Genomic DNA, 20,133 nt, shown 5'->3' with positions numbered 1-20,133 from the left:
CTCACCCACTGCCCTGATTCAGGCTGGTCACCTCCTCAACGCTGCTCTCCCCTCGTCCATCTCCCCCCCCAAATATAAACAAACAAACAAATAAATAAAGGTGTGTGTTATCACCTTTCCAACCTCCCACTCTGGTGCTGCTCCTGCCACCTCCTCCCCACGGCTTCCCCCCTGTCCACTCCACAGCTGCAGGCACGGAGCCAGAGCTGTCATGTCCAAAGGATCTTGTTTTCCAGATCCCACAGGGAGCAGAACCAGATAGGTACATGATGAAAAACAGTGCCTCACGTTGCCAATCTAATTTCTCATTTTTTGAATGCAGGTATTAAAAATAGGAAGATTATTGTTGACTCTCTCTCGTCCCACTTAGTGGCACCTTAGACCGACTGTTTGAACTTTGCCTTAGAAATCTGTTTCCAGAGTTAACTGCTGATTTTACATTACATCCTAGATTATTTCTCACCATAATCTGCAGTTTCTCTGTAAAACCTTTCTTCCTTTCAATTTCTGCAAAGTCTTTAAACAGTGTTAGGAAGAGAATCTGATAGTCTACACTTCTCAAAATCAGTGTAGGCAGAACCAAATCCAAAAGCACTGCACAGGCAAAAGAAAATATTTCCTGGATCAATCGAGGCTTAGTACAAGAAAGGGAAGATGTTGCCTTTAACAGTCAGAGGAATCTGCCACCTTGTGAAAGAGCACAGGGCAGCCAAGCCGTGCTGAGGAGCACACAGGAGATTCTCCGTGCCTGGCCCCTCGCACAGCAAACCTGTGGGTTTACAGAATTACAAAACCCGTGAGTTTACGGAATTACAAAACCTGTGGGTTTTACGGAATTACAAAACCGGTGGGTTTACAGAATTCCAGCTGTCTCTGCCCTGCCAGGCCAGAGCTGTGCCCCACCACAGCAGCACCTGCATGCAAATGCAGCAGCATCAGCTCAGGGGCTCCGAAGGGAACCACTTGCCATAAGTAAATGCACTTTGACAGCAGCCCCTAATAAGAGGAAGGAAATGAGGGAGAGAAAGAAAAGTGATAGGAGACAAAAGGACTCTATAAAACAGGGCTTTATTGCTTTCATTTGCAGCATTTTCCCTTTGTTCTGTTGAGCCTTCCAATTCCAGATACTGCACAAAAGAGATACCTGTCTAAAAAAGTTTATTTCAATCTGAAACTGACTTGTAAGATGCTTCACTAATTCAACAGCCCATTATCAGGAGTAACAATGAGCTACCTCTAATTAATTTGGTGCAGCCTTTGCTTCTGATACCAATCAAATCAATATTAATGGGGAGATTGTGTTCTCTCATTACAGCACAAAATGGGTACCAATCTTCTCATGAAGATTTTTGGACCATAAACTGTGTTTGAGGTCAGCGTAGCTGGCTTCTTCCCACACCCCTTTTTTCAACCAGGATGGAAAAAAATTTATAATGATGTGCTATTTAGTACCTGGATAAAAATCTACATTCAGGCTGCCTACACCGAAAGATTGAAACCAGTTCAATATGAAGAAATCTCAGTCTAAGAAAATAAAGATTTTAGTAGCTCGCAGAGCTCAAATTAAACACTTAAATAGGTAACACTAGATATTTCTCATGCTGCCTCACATTTCTCTATTTATTTTTATCTGCAGGATCAGGCGTGTTAGAGAGGGAGGCCTGGTAAGAATTGCCTCAGCCATCATTCTTGGTTACTTACATCTGTGGTCAATTTTCCACACTTTCTTCCATAAAAGGTAAAGGAGGCACTGTACTTGCAACAGGATAATCTAAACAATATGAACAATGTTACTGTTGAAGACCATCTGGCTCATCAAGCACAGCTACAGACTTTTAACTCCTTGAATAAAGTGTGGAACCCCGCAGTGTGTTTTTTTTAATCCAAAATTCATTTTTCAAATGGTAGAAGTGTAGGTCCTGGAGACATGAGGGATTCAGACAGAGAGAAAATTCAGTTTCTGGTTTTATCCTTTTAGTATCTTATGGATGTTGCAATTCAGGCTACAGACAAGCACTCAGATGTCAAATTTTTCTTTAAAAAAAAAGCCCTCCGTGCATTACTGGTGTGTGTGGGGTTGGCGATTCAGAAGGGAGACAAGAGGGTTAAGTATTTCATAATTCACTTCAACTTAATGGCCTGATTCTGCCACTTCTTAAAAGGTAATAAAAGCCACAGAAGGGTCACCAGGAATTAGAGGAAAACAGGGAGGAGGGATAAGGGTGAATGTGACCAAAGAAGGCTTTTGCTAATTGTACACACAATTTCTGATCCGTAGATAAATTAACAAGTGGCCGGTCTCTGGGACAGAAACGTGAAAGCAGCGTAGGGACAAAATAACCTGGAAGAGGGCAAGCCAGGAGGGAGAGCACAGGGATCCCCAAATTCCAGAGGGAGCCCTGGAGCAGTGCTGGGGTTCACCCAGGATCCATGAGGGAGAGCACAGGGATCCCCAAATTCCAGATGGAGCCCTGGAGCAGTGCTGGGGTTCCCCAGCTCCATCTGTGCCTCAGTTTCCCCAGCAGCCCTGGTGTTCCCCAGCCCCATGCTGGCACACAGAACAGCAGCCAGCCCCTGGCTTGCAGCACGGCAGCTCCACAGACACACAGCAGTTAAAGAGTCTTACACTTTTAAAAGGACTTCCAAACACACTTGTTTTCCAACTGAGCAACAGAAAGGATTGGATTTTGTCACGGGTCTTTGTTCAGTTTTCGCTCAGCTCCGTGATTTCTCAGTTCTCTGATTTCTCCGTGCACGGAGTGGGTTAAAAGTCCCATGAGTGTTGGCTGTAACAGGGCAGGGTTTTGGTTCTCAAGAGGGTTGTTATCCTCCAAAGAAGTTTTAATGGCATTATAAAAACCAAACCAAAACAAAACAATAAAAACATCCAAAACAAAACCAAAAAACCCACAACCAACTGGTTGCTGAAATACTTCAATGCTTTTTATTTAATTTCTAAACATATTTTTGGAAAGGAAAGCAAAGAAAATGAATTAGAGCATAGTTGGATTTTTTTCCTTTTTGGTGTAAACACAAAAATTAATTTTCATATTCAGCGGTTCATTGGTTTAAATTCTGCATCTTGCTTTAACTAGAAACATCAGCCTATCTGGTTTCTAGGTAGAGCACACACAGGGCTGAACCTTCCCCTACAGTAAGTTCTTCCAGACACTCCCAAAAACATGTGCCCTCAACCCTTTCTCAAAGTCTACTCTAATTTAGATCTAATTTTCATTGAAGCTATTATATCATAAGCCCACTGCAATATGTACTGACATACATATGCTGAATTCTTGGCTTACAAAATCATTTTAAGATGCAAGAAGGACTTTTAAAAATTATTTTAAAAGAAATTGCATTTAATATATGTTCATGACTCATCAATTGAAAAAAAAAGCAATGTTACAGTAAGCAACATCAGGCAGTTCTATGATTAATGGGGTCAAAAAGTTAGAATTCATGTTCAAAACTTTGGCTGCTCACACTGAAACAATTAACCCTATCCATCGAGCATCAGGCCCCAAAAAACAAGGCAAAATTTCAGAAAGAAGCAATACTGTGTTACAAAACACTTATTTTGGTGTGGGTTCCTTCCCTTCGAAAACAGAGCAACAGATTTTGCCCATTTATCAAGAGATTCTCAGGGTGTAACTTAAAACAAATCTGGCTTTGAATGTGAGATGTTAAAGTACAATGTGTAAACGAGGCATGCCCTAATGGCTATTTTGCTGCAAAAAGCATCCTGTTTTCTGCTGTACCAACTGGAAGTCCCTTTGCTCCTACTTGAGCTAATATTAGGGTTTGAAAAATGAAATCAGCAGTCATTAGATCAGCACGGAATCTGCTGCCCAAGCCTCCCGTGCGTTCACGGCAGCGCCGGTTACAGAAGCTCGGAGAAAAATCATTCCATTTATCTCACTGCTAACTCGACCCAGTGCTCATGATAGCCAGCATCAAATGCACTGTAAGCAGCTCCTGGACTTTAATTAAGAGCATTCCACAGGAATAATGCTAACACGTGCTGGGTGATAAACATATAAGCACTAATACTGTTCTGTAAAGCCTTAAATTACACGCTCCAGTGCGTTGGCTTTAAATCCTGGAAGACACTGGCACCAATTGCTGGGATTACAACTTTCAATTAAATCTAGAACTAAATTACTGGATTTCAAACTATTTCTTTAATCCACACCTGTCTGCTAAGCCTTTCACCACATTCACACTTAATAACCCTTAACATTTTTCATCAAGAAAACTCAAAGGTTCTTCCAAATTAAATTCCCCGTCACCACTCCACTTCACACATCTAGAAACTGAGGCCCACAATAATTAAATATCCCAAACTAATGCAGCAACCTGTGCCATGGCCACTGCTTTTGAAAGGGGTGATTGCACCTTGATCTAAACTTGTTGATGAACCTCACTCCCACATGATCGTCATCTCTTATGCAAGTATTTACATGGCCTTATGGTAAATCATGCCACGAAAAAGCTTCAAATTAAAAGTGAGGGGTAGAAGGGATTACATGCATGGAAATGAACACAGCTAGGTTTGTGGCCATTATTTCTGAGGCACCTCTAGGTGGGCACCTTTCTAAATGTGGTAACAGAACGCTGTATTGACTCAGCACAACAAAAGTCTGCAGCTGCCTTTGAAAACCTCAGTCATGTTTCTATTGAAATCTAATTTCATCTAATTGAAAAGAGATAAAAGAAGAAAACAAAACCAAAATAATTTTCTCCTCCTGATTCAGGACTGTTCTCTATTTGAAGAAGTAGTTAATTGCTTTTCTAAATAATGTTGGGCTTACTCAGACTAGATCTCACCAAGAAGCATTTGGCCACTTCTTATGAATTTCATACAGCAAAATACTCAGATTTTCTTAAAACCTCATGTCCATACTCTTATCCACACCACAGCTGCATGGATGCTGTGCATGGTGGAAAACTGTGACACAGGGGAGAGCTTTGCACCTGCATTTCCACTCCTGGAGTGCTGTGCCCCGTTCTGGGCCACAAAGGTGCTTAGTGACCTGGAGCATCTCTCATGAGGATGAGACCCAAAGTCCCAAAGCTCCGGTGCACTCAGGGATTCTCCAACTCAGAAATGCTCAGAAAGTTCAAATATTGAGAGAACTGGAGAACAAAAGCACAGAACAGGACAAAGACTCTGCTGAACCATGCATACCCTCAGATACTCTCTACATGCACAGACATCAAATAACTAATTCAAATTAAAGAAATCTAAGCCACATGCATATACACCAACACCTCATTCCTTTCCTGCACTCCTACAAAGAGTTAGATTCATTTAGTAGCCTGGTAAAAAGCAGTCTATTGAACATATATACTCTGGGCATAAGATCTGTCACAAATTAAAATTATTGAGAATGATTCTGTCTTTCATCTAATGTTTGATCTATTTCATTAGGTATATTGAAATCCTTGTACACACCGGGAAGTAAACGGCCTGACTATTTTGAGAAGTGTGAAGCTAACAAGTATCACTTCTGAGGAAAAAAAAAAAAAGATCCTCTCCTTTGCTGGTTGTCATTACAAAAGTAGGTAGCTGTTTCCTGCAGATGAAATCCCTGAAACTGCACATTCTAGTCTGTACTCTGTAGTAACTGCTTTGAAGCCAAAATAAAAATGCTGCTGCTTCTTGCAAAGGTTTCCATGTCAGTAACAACAATGTATGTAACACTTTCAAAGCCTGAAGAACTAAAGGACAAGGAGGACTCTGCTCAACATAAAATCCCTTACAGTGCCTGGATGAAATAACTGAAGAAACCCACTGCAGCTGCTTGTACTGTCTCTAGGTTTTGGCATTCATTATTTAAGTTCAGTGGAAACTGTTCAGCCTTGAAGTAGACTGACTCATGCACTTTAACTTCCAATTTCCTGCAAACAATCCATTAGTTTTTGGCAAGTTTCATACTGCACAGTACTTCCCTGAAAAGGGCAGCTCCCAAACTCTTCTGATTTCAGCAGCCTTTTTCCAGTTTAATGAAAGTAGAATTTGTACTCGTGCCCTTACAAAACTGAGTGTGATCCCCACCTGAAGGTGTCTGACACACTTAGCAAAGGTAGATGAATGACTTTGCTCAGAAAGGTTCTGTCCAAATGTACTTGTTGGGACAAATCCTACTGGGCTGTGCTATATGGGCATTTCTCAGAGAGCATGAACTGAGTTTAGATGTGCACTGTAAAGTTTTACCTGACAATGAAAGCAAAAGAAATATTTTCATACTACCTATACCTCTTCCAAATGTGCACTACCTACTCCTACACTTGTCTGCTTTGATAACAACTGAAATGAGCTACTTGATAAGTAAATGCTAATTCCATCTTTTGTAGCTACAATAGTTTTTAAATTTACCATTCTCTTCAAATATTTTGTCCCCAAGTGGTATCCGAAATATGTCAGTAACTTAGAATGGAAAATAACTGTGGTATCTCTATTGCCACCAATTGGTAACTGTAGATAAATGTGGTCTAGTAAGCAGGGACTAGTAAAATAATTCTTCCATCCCCAGGATGCAATTATTTAAAAATGAGAAAAGAGATGAAAGTATCAACATAAATACATGTGCATACAGCTTTCAAAGTATTCAGTGAGATTCTAAACCTCCAGTTCAGCTGACACAGTAGAAGAGCTTTCTTAAAATGAATGTTGTTACTCTGTGCACCTTGCAGAGTGTGGTGCTTGTGTTTATCCACATTCTAAAAAAGCTACAGTAAACAGCAGCACAGATTTTCACATCTCAGTATATCAAATCTCCATCTACAACAAGGCAATCATAAATAGGTTGCACAGTCCCGTGGTTTTCATGTTCATTCAGGTCCTTAGCCCTCTCTTCCTGGAACTGTCAGCAAGCACAATTTCATAACTGAGATCTGCAAAATGCTCCACTCTTTATAAGAACTGACCTCACATCATCCAAGGGATTTCACTTAAGTGACAAAACCATCAAATGGGCAGTGGCCACTGAGGGAAAGTCCATGTGCAACAATCTAGGCAAGGTGGTTTAGTAGCAAAAAAGTTTATCAAATGTAGAAGCAAGCTCTAGAAATGTTTTGAAAGGCTTGGTTTTAAGTGTTTAAAAATATATAGTGACTACCAGGGGATTTTACACATTGTGAGAATTTAAGTGGCTATGGCTTTGGAACTGAAGCACCTAGACCTGCTATGTCATTTGGGTGTTCAAAAGACTCCTACCAGCTCTTCAGGTGCCTGCATTCCAGCTGGGAAAGTCCAACAGGTATTTAATTCCCTACTGCTGTACCTGGACACAGGCATAAACCTGACTCAAACAGCAGGTGGTTATTTCCCAGCTTCCTTTCCCAAGCTAGACTGTGCACAGGTATTTCCACTGTAAATAAGATACACAAAGGTGGCAGAGCAAAGTTGTAATAATGATTACAACTTTGAGGGTACCTTATTTTCTGCAAAATGATGTGATGTTTCATAGTAACTCTAAGTTTGTATTATTTTTTTGGTATGTGTGTTGCTATCTTCCACCTCAGAAAGAAATCTCCTACCTTGCTGAATCCCCTTGAAGTATCCCCAAACACTGGTTAAATGCTCAAGTGCTCAAATAATTAGCATAAGCTTAACTTCCTTCCTTCCTCCCTCTTTTAAAAATGTGCAATTTCTTGCAGCTTTATTTAAGGTTCAGTCTGATCCATTCCCTCTTTGCTCTACATTTCCAAGCCTTAGCAGAGAATGTGCCTGATATAGTCTTTAAGCTCTGCCTGCTCTGACATGATCCATGTATGCGCCTCTTTGAGAACATGAATGGTTTCCTGACTTGCCTCCTTGACTTGTCTCCTTGCAGGCTCATTGTTAGGCAGGGAATTAAGTGGTTTGTCAGACTGATCCCAAGTGCTTAGCATCTGAACAGCGTGAAGTTTTACTCCACTGAGTAAGAAAACATTTCCCAGAAGAACTTCATCCCTCTAGCCACGCTAACTGCCTACACACAACTCTACTACTCTGACAAAAGAACAAAATTTACAGACGTGCTTATCTCCCTGAGATTTATTACTGGAACTGGAGACTGATGGTTTGAACTAGGGAAGCACATGAAGCAGATCTGGTACAGTCATCCAGGGGTTAAGCTCATTTGTTAGTGCCCTTGCTGTTTCTTGCTGTCAGGCACGGTGCATCCACTCTCTAAATTCTGAAAAGAACACCGACCTTTAATCTGTGGTATTAGTTCCTTTGACAAAATGGAAGATTATGTCTTTCTCCCACAAGCCTTCATGCAAAGCTTAGCCAGCTTCCATCTGGTCTGGCTAATTAAATGTAAGTTAACATTAAGTTAAGAGCCAGCTCCAGCCCACAAACCTTCTATTCTGCAACAGCAGATTTATTAATTGGCCAAACTATCTGAGTATTTAATACCAATTTTTGATTACTTCTATTTTATTCGCTCTGTCATGAAAACAGGGAAATGTTTTTGAAGACATATTTGCATAATTTCAGTTCAGAAACACAAAACACCAAGACGTGCTAATAAGATTCTGAGCAGCCATAACACTGTCAGGTTTTTTTTTCTTCTCTATTTAACATGTTAATAAAGTACCATCATAACAGTGTGAAGGACCTGCCTATTATGCACAAGATGTGGAATCACTGGAGCTGTACACTTTAAGCTGGCCCTGACCCACAATCTGGCCCTATATGTACTAAAAACTACAGTCAGTTGTTGTATTCCTTATTCAGTCAAAACTTTCTTTGACCCTAATGAGTGTTCTGTCTGAATGAAGAAAAAAGGGATTACATCTAATATGGGCGAGCTACTAATTAGAATCATGCCCACAGCTATTTTTTTGATAAAATTCATTTGTAAAAATGAAAATACAAAGAATTTCCTAAGTCAAAATGGTGCTTTGCACTGCTTTAACATTAACTCTGTGTAGGTCTGGTACCTAATCTATTTCACTGTATTTAACATTAGATGTTAGAGAAGAAAGCAATTCAAGACTTTTAAAATAAATAATACAGAAAAGTTAGATTTATAATTTTTCTAACACCTGACATTACTTTGAGAAAGACTGTTATTAAGTAATACATCTTCAACCTCTTAACCAAACCTTCCTTCTTTGGGATAGAGTCAAAGATCACATTAAGAAATGTTATTATTTCATATATCTATTTAATATAATTCCTGCTGCTACTGTATGTAAAGCATATTTAAAAATTCAAACCCCAGGAAACTTCTACCTAGTTCACATTTAAAAACCAACTGACCAACCAACCAAACACAACCAGTTAAAAGTTTAGTTTCATATAAAATTCTAAACTGTATCAGGACATGAATCAGAGAGTTAAAAAACCAGCAAAAGCTGTGAATGGCATAAAGGTGCCTAATGGAGCAAGACTAAACACAGAAATGAGGAGACCACTGCTCCCTTCCACTTCTTTGCCTGCAGAAGATCACATGAGTAAATCACCTTTTCTGCCTCAGTTGCCCAAGCAGATGGTGCAGCAGAACAAACATTTCTCCTTTTCTGACCTCACCTTAAACTTCTCAGGTGTTTCAGTCAGATAAAGATGTTCTGTGTAAGGGCAGACTGTTAGCAGCTGATATTATGTTGGGAATAGAAATGGACAAGCAATTAGCTTCTAAGAGACTCCGAAAACAAAAATGCTATTTTACAGGGTGCAACACCAACAACAGACACAAAGCAGTTCTGATTGTCTGTAATATGGGATTTCCTTGTCAGCTTATTCTGTTCTCTCCTCTAAATTATAATGAAGTGTTTCAAAAATAAAGAAATAAATAAACAAAATCCCCAACCCCTTCTCATTAAGGTTTCATTCTGTGTCCTATCTCCTGCCTCACTTTAAATTTGTGTTCGCACTGTGTACACCAACTCTTTATTTCAACAGCTCACCCTGGGACTGCTGTTCTGCACAGAATTGTTACCTTTCCCTGGGGCCAAAGCAGCGTGCCTGATAAAATCCACTGGGGTAACTCCTTCAGAAAGGAAATCCAAGCAGCCCCCCAGTGCAGTGTGAAGGTGCTGGTGTGCCTCTAAGGGCAGGCAGGAGGGCTGAGCTCATTCCCAGCACAGAGGCAGGAGCTGCCCAGCCCGGGGACACAGCAGCAGCCGCCGCCGATTCCTCCGCACGCATCGCTGGCACTGGCCCGGGCCAGCTTTCCTCGTCAGCTGGAGCCACCTTGTGCCCTGCACAGCACCTGCACCCTGCTCTGCCGAGGAAAAGATCTGTTCACATGCTGGCCTGCCCTGCATGAGACAGCAACTCCGAAAAAATATTTATTCGGATTCTACATTACCGCTCCAGTTTGGGAGTAACCGTATCAGATCGGTCACAGATGGTTTATTTGCGGGAAGCTATTTCAAGTCAGTTAAAAATGAACAAAAGTATTAATAAAGCTGCAAATCAACTGGATGGTGATTATTATTTTTTCCAGTTCAACCCAGCACTGCGGTAAGGTTCTAGGAGTTATGCAAGACACGAAGTCACTCTGAGCACTTGTGGTACCATGAGGAATACCACCACCATTTCCCAGTTTATTACGTGTCCTTATGTACAATTGAGAATTAAAACAAAGCAGTGACAAGAATGCGAGACCACGAGTTTCACTCTGCAGTCAAAACAGCGAAGTCTCTTCCTCTGCACTAATGAATTTGAGCGCACAGCATAAAAATGTTTAGAAGTGTTGCAATTCAGATTTGGCCTCTAGCCATAAAATTCAAATGCAGCTTTCAAACATGCCCAAAGTCAGAGCTGAATTTTTTTGGTCTCATTATAAAATAGGGATCACATGAATCAAATATGTCTGGACATACTTCCAGAGGCTACTGGGGGAAATTCTGACTCGGGGCCAAATCTACCATATTCCTGTTCTTTTATTCTGACAGGATCAATACCAAGCGTGTTGAGGATATGAGCCAATAGCAAGAGTGATGTTCTTTATTCCAAGTGGATAGGACAGATGTGATCACATCTTCTAATAAAATTAATACTTATCATTTAAACATGTAAGACTTGACATTTCTTCTTAAGCCTGAAAGCATAGGCCACAAAAAACCCCAAACAAACCACAAAATCCAAACCCCTGAACTACAGTTACAATGAAAAGTGTTCTGACCTTTTACCATTCTTCTTCTTCATGCACTCTGACGACAAGTTAGGCATATCATCTTTTGAATTCAGCACTGCAATACATTATACTGCATTTACTCTGAGCACTCTGACATTATCATTATCTTCTTTTGTGCCCGACAGCAACTGCAGCTCCTATAATGCCATTATTGTAATTAAGAACAATCTGAACCATTGACAGCGTTGCCTCGTTTGCTCTAGAATCCCCTGTGCATTAGTGTTCTTCTAAACCAGTATTTCACTATTAATAGTTTGCTACTTTAGAACTGCCTACGGTTAAAAAAAAAAAAAAAAGAAAGAAAAAAAATTAGGCCTCAGCCTAACTCGACGGCCAAAGAAAAAACTTGCTAAGAAAATATAAATGAAAGGCTGTGCACTGGCAAACTGTTACACTTTTCTTTACATGTGTTGAAAATGGATTCACACCCTGCCAACCTATTCAGGCCGTTACCCAGGTGAGGAAGCTTATTTTGGCTTGCTTCAAAAGGACCACCTGTACAGATACAAAAGAAAACATATCTTCTCCCACTAAATGTACCCAAAGTACTTCTCTGTCTAAACTCTCCCTTTCATTAATCCAGCTCACAGTTGGATAAGTAGGGCACGGCAATTTAGGCATTCTTGTCTGGCAAATGCTGGCCTGAGCTCCCAGCCCTGCAGCACACGTGCTCTGCAGGCTGCCTGCACCTGTCCAGGTGTTTGCTGAGGGTGATGCCTGCCTGTCCCCGGGCCAGGAAGGTGCTCAGCCACAGCCCTGTGATCACCCAACACCCAGCCTTTCAGACTGTACCTCCAGGGAAACAACACACCGTGGGCCAAAGAGCTGCAGGTGCAATGGCAGGACAGCACTGACACATTGGTAGGACTGCACTGACACATTGGCATGCGCCTCTTCCAGCCCAGGAACGGCCTCAGAAGCAACTTCAGTTCTCCCTCGGCAGTAAATGAGAAGCTGAGTGCTAAATCCTAACAGAACAGAACCCAGCAGTCACTACCTGCATGCTGTGTGAAAAGGGACCATCGCTGGTAACACTGAGTTTTGGGCATTTTTAGTAGATGTGAACACAGCAAAGCACTGTATGAAAATGATAAAGAAACAAGGCTGGTGGAAAAGAGCTGGCAACTCCCAAGCAGATTTAGACAGATCTGATGGCAGACTTTTTCTTCTTGTGAACACATATTCCATTAAAATGCTATGAACCTTATGTTAAAGGAACATTCAGGAAATTATAACGTTTAGGCTACATTTGGAATTTTTTATTCTTTCGAAGCTTTTGCAGTGTAAGACTGTATTTTTATGTCTGGGAAATCACTGCTGGGCTGGAGCTGCTTCTCTCTCCACCACACCCTTCAGTCTCTGCCCAGAGCTTCTGATGGGGAACAGTGCTCACTGACAATTGCTGCACCCCCTCTCCTCCTAAAGTCCCTTTTCCCAAGTAGGATTTCACAGGTTTCACTATGAATAAAGGCTAATATCACCCATCACTGGGTCAGTGCCACAGGCTGCCCTACCACTCCACTGGAAAGGCAAAGAACAGGAGCAGCTCCATGATAAGCAGGAATCAGAGAAGCCAGAGGGACTTAACCATAACTGCAACTACCAAGAATGACTCACAGAAATTCATATTCCAGGTGTTTTCTTCCACAAAAAGAATTATCTAAGTAACATATTGTCAGCCATGGTACACCGTGTGCTGCTTGACACAAAGCTCAGTAAGAAGTCAGGAAGAGAAGGGCAAAGATTAAAAGGAAAGCAGTATTGCCAAGTCAGGACCTGTGTGGTCTCTAATTTTTTATTAAATCCACATACAAGATAAGAACATTTGATAGCACCACATGCAATTATTTCACATGGACTACTATAAAACTGAAAGGAAACCAGAGCATTTGGGAGACTGTAGAGCCTTGTTATTTTACCCTACAGTTCCTTAATATTTTGAGAGAGATCACTGCTTGATGAACAGTGGCACAGTCTAGAGCCAGGTGCAGGATTTGGGTGAACAGATGGTGGCTAATCTTCCTAATACAGCTCTGCCAGTACAACTCACTCTTGACCAGTCACATCCCTGGGTTTTTTCCTGGCCCTTGGTTTTCTCTGGCCTGAGCACAGCTTTTCAATGGGTAGTTGCAGAGTAGACTAGGGATTCACAAAAGGCTATTGATCTGATTTTGCTTTTGGTCCAAGATAACTTTTGTTCATATTTCAGTTTGGTCACTAAAGTGAATTAACTCATGGGTGCACTCCACACACACATACACACCCAATTCCAACAGGGACAAGGGTATTCAAGCCAAAGAATGTTATCTATTAGTAAGTATTAGCACACTAAGCAGAACATGCATGATGATACATAGAGAGCAAGGCTTTGCTACTCAGTGCTCCAACTGCAGCCACACACTGCAGAGCAGCACAGAACTACTCTGAGCTGGAGAAGGCACACAGAACACACAGAGAGCAAGTCACATCTTCAGCCCCACATCTGGAAGAGCTGCAAGTGAAAATGTGAAGCACTGCAAAACACCCTGCCTTGCAGCTCACCCTCCCTCCAGCAAAATCTGCATCACACTGCTTCCAGCACAGCACGGACCTGCAGGCACCTGGCCTTGCAGGATGTCTCCTTTTGGGGCTGGCTGCAGTTCAGCTGATAAAACTGCTCATCATCAGGGATACAACAACTGTGTTTGAATTGGAACTGGTGTGGGGAGGAAAAGGAGCAGGACACAAGCAGCAGACGGAAAAGCAACACGATTTTAGGTACCCGTCAATCACTGGTTTTCCAAAGTTTCACCTCACATAGAACTATATGCCTACAACTGCTCATTTCAGCAACGCCAGCATTTTGCTGAAAAAGACTGCAGAAGTCTGGATTAAGCTATTAGGAAGCACTTGATCTCGGATACAGTGACACAACAAATGAACTGGACTGTCCTTATCTTAATCTCCATGAGAAAGGCAGAGAGCCCAGTATTAAACTACTGGGTCTGCAGGGAGGGCATCAATTAAGGCTTGTGAAAGGCATTAAAGAAAGAAAATAAAAATTAGGACACATCCCAGAGAGTCTGTCCAAGGGAGACTTCCAGAAGCACAGACCTGTACTTAGAGGAAGCTGCCTTTAAGGTGAGGGGTTTCACAAGATGTAAAGCCCACAAGGAGTAAACAAATTCACTGAGAATTTTTGTCTTGGCCAGAGTCTTGGTCTCTTAGGTCTTCTCTTACCTTCAAGGCAGATTTCTTTAAATGCAACAGGAAACAGCAGAGTTCTAAAACTCCAGGTTCTCTTGACAGCTCACTCACATCACTGAGGATGAAAACTTCATCCTTAGTTGAGTACTTCATATTTATTCTACAGCACTACTCGATTATATCCTTCACTCTGCACACTGGTGATCTAAGGGAATGCATGCTTTAAATCTGGAGATGTAGAGAAAAAAATAGCACTGAAACAAAGGTGCATCAGTCTGAGCTGGTCCCTAGCTGTTTTTGTTTTTTTACTTTTCCATGGCTCCATCCTGTAATCTGAAAGCATTGGAGGCTCTTCAACCACTTGTCCAATGCATGTTTAGTTTTAGCTGAAATCTCAGCTCAGACGATGGAATTATATAAATTGGAAAAAGTCAGGAAATAGAAGACATACTTCTGCAGCAGCTGATTTGCCCACGTAATTTAGGCTGCTTTTGCAAGTCAAATGGAAAGACGGAGCTCAGTGGCTCTACTGCCCTCATGCAGGTAGTCAGAGAATAGTAGAATTCATGGCTGTTTGGGGTCAGAACAGGCAATCAAAGCCCAGGACCTTGGTACATGGCAAAAAGGCCTTCTTTACAATACAAACAGGGAAGGGCAAACCAACAGAATTTTGTATGAGCTTTGTAACAGCTTCATAATCCTAAGAGGTGTCAAAACAGGTATTTCATGATTTCTGAACACGAGATGTCTGTGATGGCCTATGTGAGTCACAAGTGTGCCACTGGAGACATGTAAGATCCACCCAGACCCACTTTTAGCCCCCACCCCCCATTCCTTTTTACAAAACATTTCTGGCATCCGAAACATCCCACAGCAGTAAGTTTCAGCAACTCATCACGCACAGCCTGGCTCTGTGCTCCCTTCACACACATCCCTGGCTGCTTGCAGGCTCCTCCTGCCTCCAGTGAGGCACCAGCACGGGCTCCTTTGCCTCCTGTGTGGCACACAAGAGGCTGGCACTGCTGTGCCCTGTGCTCACACCAAGCCTGGCAGCACAATCCCACACCTGTGTGATCCAACCCCTCTGCACCTGCTGGGAGGCACTCACGTAAAGCAGGCACACACTCATAACTCTGATATACACTCAATAACCTGATGGCAAAAACGCTGCCACTGGGGCTCACACGTTCCTGCAGATCTGAGCTGTATGTGAAACACATGGACTAAGCACAGCTGGGCTGGGCCCTGCAAGAATATTTGAAACAGTGAACCTTTTAGAATAATTTTAGGATTATCTTTTACTTTTGAGGTTCAGAAACGCGTTGACAATATTTTCATGTCTTCCTCCGCACCAGCTGGGGCCAGAGGCTGTTAAAAAAGGGGGACAGAAAGGGCAGAGCTGGGCTGACAGATGCCGAGCAGCCCCAAGCAGGGCACAGCTGTCATTCACATCCGTGCCCGGAGCTGCATCTGCAGGGCCATTGCCAGCCCAGGCAACAGGTGTGTGTTCAGCTTTCAGAGGCAATTCTCTTCCTTCCCACCCAGCAACCCCTTCCACCGGCACAGCACAAGCCTCCCCAGACACCGTATCCCTGGCAATTCAGCTGCAAAGCTCACAGACAACACCCCACTGCCGTCCTCCGTGTGCTCAGAAGGCTTGAAGCAATGAAATAACAACAGACAAAGCAAGCGGGCCTCCCCTCTATTCTTCTGCTTGTCCACGCTCCTTCCACAGAACAGAAGTGTTTTATCCACTTACAAGAGCTTGCTCCAAGGCAGTGATTCCTTCAGTGGTGATGCTAACAGGTTTTGGCCAGCCCTAGCCCTGCAGCTGTGTGCAGTGTGCCCGTGGCAGCACACCAGGACACGGAAACGTGCGGCACAGAGCACGGGGAGAAGGTTGTGAGCACGGTGCAGCTGCTGGGCAGTGAGGCTGGTGCTGGAACACGTCAGTGTCAGACAGCAGAACCAGCTGCTCAGCTGCTCTGGTGGCACTGGAAGACCTTGATGTACTCATGTGCTGCAGTGAGTGACACTAAAGCCTTTCCCATTCCTCCTTTTCACAGGAGACACCACATGCCATCCTCTAAACACACCAGTGAAATTATGAAAATTATGAAATTAGCAACCATGGTTCGTTTCCATCATTCATGCCGTACATTAGCAAATATGATGGTAGGACACAGATCAGCTCTTCCATCTCCTGCTTTTAAGTACAGCACCAGAGAAGAGCAGAAGAAAGGAAAAGTCTGCAGTGTTTCAGCCAGCCTAGAATCTCTCACACAAGAAACAGACAAGCACAAACATCTACTGACACAAAAACTCGTCATTTGCAATTGTGCAGTAAGTTTCAGAAACAAGTCCAAAGAAAATGAGTCAAACTCTAGCAGAACACTTCTTGTACACCAAGAAATAAATTTATTTCATCGGAAAAGGCCCAGACTAAGACAAAGGCATGATCTGTCTGTCAGTGGGTCCCACAGCAAAGCATTTTACTCACGGATTGCAGAAAGACATTTTATGTAAAACACCTGAAAAGCTTTCATCACTCTACATTCACTCTTACTTTGTGTTCTTAGATTTTTCTGATTCCATGTTATTCCATAAAATACATGAAGATTAAGAAAGTTAAGGTTATTATCAAAACCACCAGAATTTACAATATTTTACACTGTTAACATATTCTCCCCTGAGGCACATGGGGAGGCGCACTGCCTACTGTGACCCCATATACCAAAATTAAATCAAAACAAGACACACACAAAAAAGAAGAAATATCATAAGTGGAAGACAGCAGAAAATTAATTCTTTCTCCTGCCCATCAACCCCAAATAAACTGGGCAGAAGAGCATTCAAATGACTGAAATGGTTGTCACATCAATTGGAAAACTGACTGAGCCCATACAATTGCCCTCCACCAAACTGACGGGTCCAAGCTGTCTGTTTCCCATCTGCTCCTCTGCAGTTTAAGCAATTCTGAACTTCACTGCCTGTTCCCAAATGTGTCACAGATTTATCAGCATGTCAGGGGCCAATACTTTACATTCTCCACTAAGGTAAGCTATTAGGAAGAGCACATTTTCTGTGTTTATAATTGCCAGGCCAGGAAAATTTGAGGAGGACAATCACATATAACCTTACTGAACCCACCATGAAAAATTCATTAGATAACACAATCCCTTCTACATATCTTTTTTAAAAAGGCCATTCTGTTCTCTTCTTACATGTGTTTAAAGACATGTTTAGTACACAGTACAGACTAATAAAAGGAGATTACAAAAATCTAATTTGTAGGGGGTTTTTTTTGCTCATATGATGAGCTCTACCATATATCTGAACTCCTAATAGATAAGGACTGGGATCCTTCACTAGCAAATATGGGGTGGCCAGTCGTCAAATGCCTTTCAGGATTAAAGGGAATGGAAAAAACCACAAATAACTTCTTACTAAAAACCACAAATAACTTCTGCACACCTCAGTTCAGTTTGCAGACAGGCCATCAAATATTCCAGTCTTAGTTCACAATTCTGTCGCTGCCTAAAAAGCTAATTCAATTAATTCCAAACATACTGAATAATTTGTAATTTTGCTACCTTAACAGAATGTGCACTCCATTTGAAGATGCAGCTGCAGATGCTCTCACAGGGAAGACCAAAGCACAATGTTCTCATCCTTGAATTACACCCTGGTGATGAGACATTGTAAATGAAAGCCACACTAAGGCTCTGCGTGACAGACGACAACATAAACAACTCTGAGCTCCAAATTCCAGATTCTATCAAATACTCTCTAATATTTAATGGCAATGTATTTTCCATATTAACATATGTCTTATGGTGTGACTAATCCCTGCTTACATCGTGTGATATCTCAAGTATCTCAGGTTACTCTCTTTGTTTTGGTCAATAAGTTGTGCTCTGATATTAGAGAATTGATTTCACCTCTCTAGGCTACCCTCACCCCTTCCACCATTGCCAAGAACTTTGAAATTCATAAGCATAGGTCTGCTATATATTTTATATATATTTATGCATATAAATTAATGTCAATACTGAGATCCCATTTTATGTTGTATTATAAAGTATTTTTGCTACACTGAAACTACATAAACTTTACTCTCTTCATGAATAATCTGCATTACTCTTCATCATGAAGTCTCTTCAGATCCTAAAGGATTTTCATTTGGTGAAGCATTTTGGGTCTATTGTTGCAATATACAAAAATGTACTTTTGACAACGATCAAAACACCTGTTGATGACATAAATACAAAACTCACAGGTGTGTAATCGTGTATCATCTACAACAGTTAACTACACAGATAGCAAAGATGGCACTAAAGTGTAACCAGCATAGCCCCTACAAGAGATAAAACATTTTTGCATTATTAAAACCCATCAGTTCTTAGCCCTTGTGGTAAAACACTGGAATAAATCAGTACGCTTCTGTTCTCTATGGAACAGCAGAATTTACCCCAACTGAAAGACATGGATATTTTCAGCTGTCCCTCATTTATCCTGACTTACACTGAACACTTTCCAAAACATCCTGTGTGTAAGCAGCCGAATGACCACTTCTATGACCAAGACCCACCTCCATAGGAAACCTGCCATAGGTTGGTTAAAGCAGGGAAAAAAACCACCAAAGCTCAGATCCTAGATGAACAAGCAATCTGACCTCTGAAATTCCTAGCTAGGCTCCAAAAATACCTGGAGTCCTACCAAAAAAAAAAAAAAAAAAAAAAAAAAAATAATAATAATAAAAAAAAAATAAAAATCAGCACAACTTAAGATGGAACCTACGTGGGCCACAACCAGCATGGAATAATGCTCGTAAAGAGTTTGCAAACTTGTATTTACTTTTAGTAGAGAAAAAGTTAGAAGGTAAGACAGAGTACAGGCTTCACAGGAAGGCTGAAGCCATCTGAAAGTGTTTCAACCCATAAATCAATAAAAAGAAAGATAAGATAGCATACTATCAATTTCACCTCTATGTCTGCTTCCACCAGAGAAATATCACAAACACACACCCAAGTGAAAAGGATACTAAGGTGAAATTAACACAATACGTTTCTGTCCATCAGCAAATAAGAGTCCTTACAAAGATAATTAAAAAGCCCCAACTCTTTAAACCATTGTTATTTTTAGACAGACCTTAGAAACTAGGGAAACACAAAACACAAGAACAATGCAGTTTCAAAAGGATAGACAATGATAATGAAATGGCAGGTGCAGGTTTTAATCAATAAATGTAATACATTAAAGTAATGCCTCTAACAGTCTGCTGGACATTTGAGACTTCAAGTATCTGTTACTAAGGAAAAAACATTTAATAGTAAAAACAGTAACATTTTAATGGACATACCCAAACTGCCACAAATAGGCTCACTTAAAGATCTCCAAACATACCTAGGATATGGACTCATCAAGGAAGACTGTTGCTAACAGCCTCAGATACTCTAACAGAATAACTTTAAAGAATAAGTAATTAATGGAATTGTCATTCTTTACTGTTTCATCAACATCTGGTCCACCTGCAAGGACCAGAAAAAGCCAAACAACGTGAGCACAACCGTGCAACACAGATTTAACAGAAAAGCAAGGCTGTACATCACAGAAAGATGCCATGAAAATTCCAGAATGAGGAGCTGCAGTCTCCCAACTGTGTCATCCCTGTCCTCAGCACTGGTGCTGCTCTGAAGCACCGTGTGTGTGTCTGGTTTCATTGCCCATGTGCACACGAGGAGCAAGCATGCTGAGCCTCATACCCTTCTTCACACTCACCAGCAATGAATTTTCCTCGAAAAACTGT

At 41.5% G+C, this 20,133-nt stretch overlaps 1 protein-coding gene across 2 annotated transcripts in view; it reads right to left on the bottom strand.

The window, feature by feature from the left end:
* The window catches only part of PARVA (parvin alpha), a 62,469-nt gene that overhangs the window by 41,169 nt on the left and 1,167 nt on the right, over positions 1-20,133 (bottom strand). The window contains exon 1 of one of the 2 annotated variants that reach the window (XM_088175671.1): positions 16,084-16,192. The exons of the other annotated variant lie outside the window; for it this stretch is intronic. The gene's annotated coding sequence lies outside the window, so the exon portion shown is untranslated. Of the gene's footprint in view, positions 1-16,083; positions 16,193-20,133 lie in introns of those variants that run through there. 2 annotated transcript variants of the gene reach the window in all.

This window comes from Sturnus vulgaris, chromosome 18 (assembly GCF_052056855.1).
Source record: "Sturnus vulgaris isolate bStuVul1 chromosome 18, bStuVul1.hap1, whole genome shotgun sequence".
Lineage (NCBI taxonomy): Eukaryota > Metazoa > Chordata > Aves > Passeriformes > Sturnidae > Sturnus > Sturnus vulgaris.
This window is presented reverse-complemented; position numbering and strand designations above follow the sequence as displayed.